This window comes from Lolium rigidum, chromosome 3 (genome assembly GCF_022539505.1).
Source record: "Lolium rigidum isolate FL_2022 chromosome 3, APGP_CSIRO_Lrig_0.1, whole genome shotgun sequence".
In the NCBI taxonomy this organism is placed as follows: Eukaryota; Viridiplantae; Streptophyta; class Magnoliopsida; order Poales; family Poaceae; genus Lolium; species Lolium rigidum.
The window spans coordinates 369,816,120-369,823,884 of NC_061510.1; positions in this window are offsets into that span (position 1 = coordinate 369,816,120).

Sequence of the window (7,765 nt, forward strand, 5' to 3'; positions counted from 1 at the left end):
GAAGAGAGAGGAGGAGAGAGAAAGAGAGTGGGCTCTTATGCAAGAGCCAGCTCTAGCACGTGCTCCTAGGCACTTGGTGAGAGTGAAATATGGGACATACAGTGATAACATACTACGACCTCCGATTCAAGGAATAAGGCGCCCTCGTTTTACGTGTTTTTCGTTTGACTAAGAATTACTTCAAATATATAAAGATTATTTATATGAAATTAATATCATTAGAAAGTGGTTTTCAATACGAATCCAACGATACTAATCTATACCTAATAATAAAGGCAGTAAGGTTTCTGCCAATTTTTTCGTCCAACTTTTTTGTTGGACGGTTTTGCCCTCCCACCAAGCTACATACAACGCACCAGTGCCATCCTACCGATTCATACCAGCGTCCGTCCGGCAGTCAAACCAGATTAGTTCATGCCAAACTCGAATCCTAAATCGAGATCGAGATTTCTTACCCTCTCCTCATGATAATCCCACAGCGCCTGCCGGAGGTGCTCCTCTCGACGTCGCTCTACCGCACCTCCACGGAAGACAACGGCCATCGAGGAAGACGCAGAAAGCCGCGCTGATCCCTCATCTCCGGCCAGAATCCGGAGAAAGTCGGGGAACTCCAGAGTCCAGACCACCCTTGCTCTGAGTTCAACATCTAGCCCGCGCCACCAAGAATCGTTACCCTGGATTCCCAGTTTGCCCACTCTCCCGTCGCCGAGGAGAAATTAATTCAGAGATCCGCGCGCCACCGGCAACGGCCAGATGCGACCTTTGATGCAAGGGAGGGAGGCAGGCGGGCGTGCTGGCGTGGCAAGGGTAAGCAGCGACGGCCGTCGTCTTGCTAAGGGAGAGAGGTGGCCGTGCAGCAAGCTGACGTGGGAGACGATGGGGATGGAGCTGGGCAGTCAGGTCGCTGAGAGCATGGTGATGGAGGGGCCCGGTGATGGATGCCCTGTTCGTGGTGATTTTCGCGAGGAATTAAGTGAAGAAGAAGAGACGGTGCTTGTTGCTGCTCTTTCGTTGATGGATTCTAGAGAATCTCCCAGCAAGAGCAAGAGAGCCTCAAACAGGGCAATGGTTCAGAAACACTAAGCGTTCATGTTCAGGATCATCGTATTAGCTCGTGCCCATAGCCCCATACTCGTGTTTCGCATCCCATGCCATTTATTTCTGAAATTATCTGGCTGATTATTGATTAGAGAGTGCTCCACGGAACTTTGAGGACAAGATGGAGTTTGGAGCTTTTACCTCATTCTGCTTGGACTCTGGTGGGAAAACGTAATGCAGCAGTGAATTCTACACTTGCAAATATCTGGTTATCTGAAACAACCTTCTCAAACTTCTCATCCAGTATAACGAAAAAGCTTGGGCACCACTTGACATGAAAGGATTTAAAATTTGCTTAGCCGGTTCCAGCAGCTGCTACTTTGACTAGGTACAAGTTAATTAGTTTACTTGAACATTTTATAACTACTGCCGTCCGTGTCCAATTATTTCCGTCGGTTTACAGTAGAGCCTGACTTGAAGTATTGATCTAAGGTCTATATATCCAGGAATGTGATTATCAGGTCCAGATCAAGGCAACCGTCGACGCCTCGGGCGCTCGGATCGTGGCGACAAGTTTGTGCTCTAATTCCTCTACAAGGCCCCATGTGCCGCGTTCTGGTCACGACAGGCGCTCGCATCCATGGACGGTGACACTCATAGGATCATGGGGCTACGTGTGCCAGAGGTGGAAGGGGCAGCCATCGCGAGAGGGGACATCACCGTGTTATGACCGGTTTGGCCTATAGCAGGAGGAAGCCCATTAGTGGGCCTAAATTAGGGGCTTAGCCCATTTATCCTTTTCATTAGCTTATTTATACTGCTGTAAAACGTACGTGAGAAATCAAGCAATAAACAGATCGTTATTGCCGACTCCTTGAGGAGTCGGTCTTCCCTGCCCTAGCCGCCGCTCCCTCCCTTGCGCCGCCTTCCTCCAACCTCGCGACGGCGGCCAGCCGCCGGCGCCGCCTTCCTCTCCCTCGTCCAGCACACCTCCACCCCTACAATCTACGTAACCGGCCTGGTAGGATCTCATTCTATCAATTTGGTATCAGATTGTCCTCGTACGGTCATGTCGTCTTCGCCGGCCACCACCACCACCTCCGCGCCGCCCAACCCGCCGCCTTCCGCACCGCCGCCCTCGCAGCCGCCGCCCGCCACGGGAGCCGCCGCATCCATGGCGGGGGCCTCCGACGTCGCTCCCCTCCTCTCGCAGCGAGGAGGTCTCGACGGCCATCCGCGATCTCGCCATCGCGGTCCAAGGCATCCGCCCGTACCCGATCGGCACGCGAGGGATGACCACGCCGCCGCCGTCGCCGGCCCTCAACGCCATCTCGGCCGCGCCAGCCGTTTCCGCCCGTCCAGGGCGTACCCGCCCCGCCCCCGGCCTCGCCGCCTCCACCGCCGTGGTCGTCGTGGCAGCCGGACCCTAGCGCCGGGCCCGCCTCGCTGCCCCAGGGCGTCCCCATCCAGCGGGTGCCGTTTCCGCCGTCGCCCTCGTGGCTCCCGGCGTGGGTGACCGCGACAGAGCCTCCGCCCGTCTACTCGGCCGCATCGGCGCCTCCTCCCATCTACACGGCTGCTGGGGACCCTCCGAGGCCCTCCTTTCCGGAGCCGGCATACTCGCGCTTTGCGGAGCCTTCCGCCGGCCGCGCGGAGTACCCTCGCCGTGGCGCCGCCGGCCCAACCCCCCCACGCTACGCCAAGCTCGACTTCGCCATGTACGACGGTGTCGAGGACCCCCTCAACTGGCTCAACCAATGCGAGCAGTTCTTTCGAGGGCAGCGCACCCTCGCCTCGGACCGGACTTGGCTCGCCTCGTACCACCTCCGCGGCGCCGCCCAGACATGGTATTACTCCCTCGAGCAGGACGAGGGCGGCATGCCCCCATGGGACCGCTTCCGCGAGCTCTCCCTTCTACGCTTCGGCCCCCCGATTAGCGGCAGTCGCTTGGCGGAACTCGGGCGTTTGGCCTTCACCACCACGGTACAGGACTTCGCCGACCGCTTCCAGGCCCTCGCATGCCATGCGCCCGGGGTGACGGGGCAGCAGCGCGCCGAGCTCTTCATTGGCGGACTGCCGGACCACATTCGCGTCGACGTGGAGATGCGGGATCCCCAGGACCTGCAGTCGGCCATGTACTACGCTCGTGCCTTCGAGCAGCGCGCCCGGGCCATGCAGCAGGCCTTCCTGGCCAGCGACGTTCAGCCAGCCACCCGCCCTCCACCGACACCACCAGGCCAGGCGCTCACGGCCGTGACTCATGCGGGGCACTCCGATCCAGCCGCGACGCGTCCTTTCCGTCGGCTGACCACGGCAGAACAGCTCGAGCGCCGTCGTAAAGGGTTGTGCTTCAACTGCGACGAGCTCTATGTACCGGGCCACGTTTGTCCACGCCTGTTCTACTTGGAGACCGTAGACGACATTGCGGCTGATGTCGTCGCAGCTGGGCTGGCCGACGCGGCCGTCTCCAAGGCCGACGCCGTTCCGGGATGAGTTCCGCCGGCAGCTTCCGGCTATCCAGCTCGAGGACGAGCTGTTTGAGAAGGCGAGGAGAGATGTTATGACCGGTTTGGCCTATAGCAGGAGGAAGCCCATTAGTGGGTCTAAATTAGGGGCTTAGCCCATTTATCCTTTTCATTAGCTTATTTATACTGCTGTAAAACGTACGTGAGAAATCAAGCAATAAACAGATCATACAGATCGTTATTGCCGACTCCTTGAGGAGTCGGTCTTCCCTGCCCTAGCCGCCGCTCCTTCCCTTGCGCCGCCTTCCTCCAACCTCGCGACGGCGGCCAGCCGCCGGCGCCGCCTTCCTCTCCCCCGTCCAGCACACCTCCACCCCTACAATCTACGTAACCGGCCTGGTAGGATCTCATTCTATCACACCGGCTATCTCAAGCAGCTTAGCATAAGATGCCGGCCATGAATCGGGTTAGTTGGTTTTCACATATCACCGTCGTCTTAGTTCAACTCTACAAATTCTGCATTTTTTAAGCAGATTACCTCGCCTTGTTCTGATTTCAGACAACTATAGTTTGGTAGTAGATGAAAACAGTGCAGACTGCCAAATACGATAGGTGAAACAAATATTTTCATCATGTGCTTCATAGCATAGAGCTTGTGCACCCCCAAATGCCGTGATAGGCGAAATATTGCTACACATGGAGCATATTAAGGATGATCGCGACCTGGCGCACCACTGGACCCGACAAGCACAACCTCCTTGGCTCCCGAAGAAGAAGCCCCCGTAGCAGGTTTACTTTGATTTCTTTCTGTAGGTGCTGAACCAAGTTTGCACCTAAGCAATTTCAATTCAATAAGAAAACTTTCTTTCATGACGCTATTTTTTTCGATCTTCCGGTGCAACGCACGGGTATTTTTCCTAGTTACATATAATATAATCAAGATTGTGTTGCTCAATTTTTATGGTCAAAGTTTGCCTTGGAATACGCGTGCGCCTTATTTTTATAGCTCACTATTATATATGTTGACTCTAAGTTAGCTATAGATGACATGGCACTTGGCTTATAGCCAATAGTTGGCTACACTATTGGAATTGCTCTAACTTTATGGTTACGTGGGAAGCTGCACCCAGTTCGTCTACGTAGTGATAAGAGTAGCTAGCTAGGTAGCTCCTCTGCTATATATAAGAGTAGCTAGGTAGCTAGTGGCGGTATGAAGTGATAATAACAAACTCATACACTAGTGTCCTTTGTCCCATATACAAAGGTTACCATACGTGTAGTTGGAGCAAACCAAAATGGCAAAGGATTCTGCTTCGGGTGTCCGTGTCATGAGCAGGAGCATTGTGAAGGCCTCTGTGACGCGGCCTCGCGTCGTTGTACCCGTCTCCAACCTGGACCTTCTGTATAAGGACTTGCCGGTCTCGTTTCTCTGTGTCTACCGTAAGCCCTCTATCAGCAGCGGGGACTTCCAGTTCGAGGATGTGGTGGCTGCCTTCAAGACGAAGCTGCCATCCTTGCTCGACTACTTCTCTCCACTGGCGGGACGCATCGTGGCAGACCCACAGTCGGGGCTCCCGGAGTTAGACTGCGACAACCAGGGCGCGGAAGTGATCGTGTGTGAGGTGGGCGAGGAACTAGGGAGCCTGCACTATGGCGACCTAGAGGCGTCGCTGGCGAGGATCGGCGTCCCTGTCCAGTGCAGCCCGGACGTCGCTCTGTCGGTGCAGCTGGTGTCGTTCGGGTGTGGTGGGTTCGCGGTGGTCTGGGGAAGCAACCATGTTTTCCTCGACGGGTGCGCGCAGTGCATGATCATCAACGCATGGTCCGAGCTTGCCGGGTGCTCCGGGAAGATCTCGGCCGCGCCGCCGAACCACAGTCGCTCGGTGTTCCGACCTCGGGCGCCGCCGGTGTACAACTCTTCAATCCAGGAGGTGTTCGCGCTTGCTACTCCGTTGGAGAACGCCCAATCCCTTGCGGCGTTGGAGACTGCTTCCTTTGTGGGGCGCACCTACTACCTTGAGAAGCAGGACCTGGTGATGCTCCGCACGCAGACGGGCGGCCCAAACACAAGCCGCATGGAGGCGGTGTCAGCGTACCTGTGGAAGGTGTTTGCCACCTCGGTGGGCTCGTCAGACGAAAGATGCCGCATGGCCTGGTGGGTGAACGGGCGGAGGCATCTAACCACCACAGCGCCAGCGGAAGCGATGTGCGACTACTTTGGCAACGTCATCTCGTATGCAGTGGCGGAGGAAAGCGTGGAAGAGATCAAGCGGCGGCCACTCTCGGAAATCGCATCTGTGATGCGTGAGTCCATCAAGTCCACGGCTACCGACGAGCACTTCCAGCAGCTGGTGGACTGGGTGGAGGACCACAAGGGCAAGCAGGGTGCACCGGCCAAGTACGTCGAGGCTGCCACCGTCAAGCTGGGCAGCCCGCTGCTAGGCATCACCTCCTTCGCGTCGTTCCGTTTCAACACTGATTTTGGTTTCGGCCAAGCCGCTTATGCCATGCCCATATGGGAGGACAACTTGAGATTATGCTGTGGGTGTGGTGTCGTGACTGTCACCACCTCCCCTGACACCTCGTGCTTGTTCTTTAGCATGTCCATTTCCCCGAGCCTCGCTGCCGCCCTAGAATCCGACGAGCAGCACATCTTCAAGCCTCTCACCGCCGAGTATCTGAGCCTCGCATGAAACGGCCGGCCGGCTCTCTGAGTCAGCACACAAATAAACCACGTATTTTCTCCTTCATATTTTACTACTCACAGAATTGTTTGTCACGGATTTGATATCCCACATCCAATTCGGAATAGGGTAGTATTTTCGCAAATGTTTAAGCTATTTTCCCTGAGGATGCATGATAGCTCGAGTTATTGTGCGTTTTGCATGATTTAAAAAATATATTTATTTCCCTCTCAATCGCGGTATTTCCTACTAGGTCAACTTCTTCTCACTGTTTGTAGTCCGTTCGTAACAAGTATTCTATTTAAAGCCAAATTTGCTGATAATAATTAACCTCTGGATGTGTTAATTTCTAGCCACGGGTCTGAGTGTCCATTAGCTGTTGGAAGTAGGATGGGGAGAAAAATAACCGAAAGGGGGGAAGAAGATCGGAGCGGAAGAAGATCCACCACCGCCAGCGCTGCTCTCCTTCCTTAGTCGTTGTTGGACTCCATATCCTTTCCGCCCCACCTGAAATGCTGGCTAGGCCGCATGCCAGTTTTATGAGGGAAAATAGTCAATATCAACAGAATTTACCGCACTCATGAGAAATAGGGAAGAATAATCTACTGCAAGGATCATTTGCCTTCTGACTTTGTGGTCGCCTGTATCGAACAATTAGGGTGCATTTGGCCTCGCCTTGGCTCGTATCGGGCCAGCAATTTTCGGCTCATTTGGTTGCCTGACCTCGCTCACGTGTTGCATGAATCGGATATTAAAGCACCCTCGGGCCAGGCCCTCACTAGTGGAAAACATGCCTTTAGCACCGGTTGTTAAGGGGCTTATATACCGGTTGCCAACCGGTGCTAAATATCCGGTGCTAAAGCCCCCCTCCCCCCCTTAGCACCGGTTCAGTTACGAACCAGTGCTAAAGGGGTACCACATGGCGGTTGTTGAGCGCCGAAAGAGAGGACCTTTAGCACCGGTTCGTAATACGAACCGGTGTTAAAGGGTCTGCTGCGGCAGGAAAACGCCCCAAAACGATGCCGCGGTAGAACCCGTGCCTTTTTTATATCCAATTTTTTCGAATTATTTTCCACTCCCTCTTTTTTTATTTTTTTCAGAATTTATAATATTTTAGTTATTCCCCAATTTTAGTCTCTAACTACACTTATCTCTAGTCAAATTACTTACTCATGGTCAAACTTCCTGCTCGGTCACCCATCCTCCCACTACTCCAGCACAAGCACGCTTAACTTCCATGTTCCTTCCCATCCCGCATCCAAGTGCTTCGCGCGCATGTATGTATGTGGTCTGGTATCATATCAATTTTATTAACATGTTGGTCGATGTCATATTTTTTATTATTTGAATTTCAAATAATTCTTTTAATAAACAAAAGTAATGATGTAATAATAATCTTGAATAAATAAATAAACATTAACTTTTAAATTTTAATTTTTTTGCCCAACCTAAAACCTGAAAATTTGAAAATCTTATAATTTGCTGAAAGTAATAGTAATCTTTATACAGGATGCAATTATTAATATTAATTATATAATTATATAATTATATAAAATCCTAAATTTCTGGAAAAAACTA